Source organism: Trachymyrmex cornetzi, unplaced genomic scaffold (assembly GCF_001594075.2).
Source record: "Trachymyrmex cornetzi isolate Tcor2-1 unplaced genomic scaffold, Tcor1.1 scaffold618, whole genome shotgun sequence".
NCBI classification, from domain to species: domain Eukaryota; kingdom Metazoa; phylum Arthropoda; class Insecta; order Hymenoptera; family Formicidae; genus Trachymyrmex; species Trachymyrmex cornetzi.
The window spans coordinates 92,157-93,226 of record NW_017299935.1 but is presented as its reverse complement, the minus strand read 5'-3'; positions in this window follow the sequence as shown (position 1 = coordinate 93,226).

Genomic DNA, 1,070 nt, shown 5'->3' with positions numbered 1-1,070 from the left:
ACTTTTATCAAATCGTCAGCTACAGAATCCAAAAGCTGATTCACCATTTGCTGCTTACGATCTCTGGGGGAAGATGTCAAAAATTGTGTTCTCAATTTGGCATATTTCCACCATTGATTTTTTTCCTTATTTTTAATATCGTGAATATCATACACATCTAGACGAATCAACTGATGTCCAGTTTGTCCTTCCGGAGTTCCTACGGTGTACAGATGATCATTTTCCAGTAATATATTGGGATATTCCATCGGTTTGCTCTTTCGAGGTTGAAGCAAAAAGTGCGTTCATACCTCCAGATTTCACTTCTGCTGACGATGTAAAAATCTCACAATCGATATTCGATGCATCGCTAAGTGTCACCATATGACATCTAACACACTCCTTCAGATCGTGCAACCATTCGAAGAATGTATTTTTTGTTATGAAATCTTCCATAAACAAATTTTGCAACACTTTGCTCTCGGGAGTAGAGAAGAAACGATTCAACTCTTCCATAGAATACATAGAATTCAACAAACCTCTCGTCTTCAACGATTCCAAAAATGACAGTAATGCATCTTTCATTGTCTGCCTCCCTCATACGTATCGTATTCGGATCTATTTTTCTCTGCTTCATTATATACGTTTGTATGCATCCAATCATTTCTTACATTTTTAACAAACGAATTTGTAATCCACGTCTGATATATTAAATCGATTATAGAACCCATACCCGTTTCATAGAACACATCTTCATCCTCATCTAATAGTTGTTCTAACGAATTCTCAGTGGACTTCGTCGATAGTTCTTTATTTTGCGACTCCATCGTAGTACACACAAATACGTTTCAAACAATCAAAAAAAGTATGTATAATGAAAAAAGCCTCACCCATACGCATTTATATACCATCGTCCCCATCGAACGTATTAACGGATGTGGTTTCTATCGAGGACACAAAACTGCATAAAAATAGATATCCTTATAACAGACAAAACTACGCATGAGAAATTGAGGTACTGTTACGAAAGATAACGAAGGGACAATAGATTCTTATCATATCCTTAAGGATGTGGTATCTCAACAGAAAAA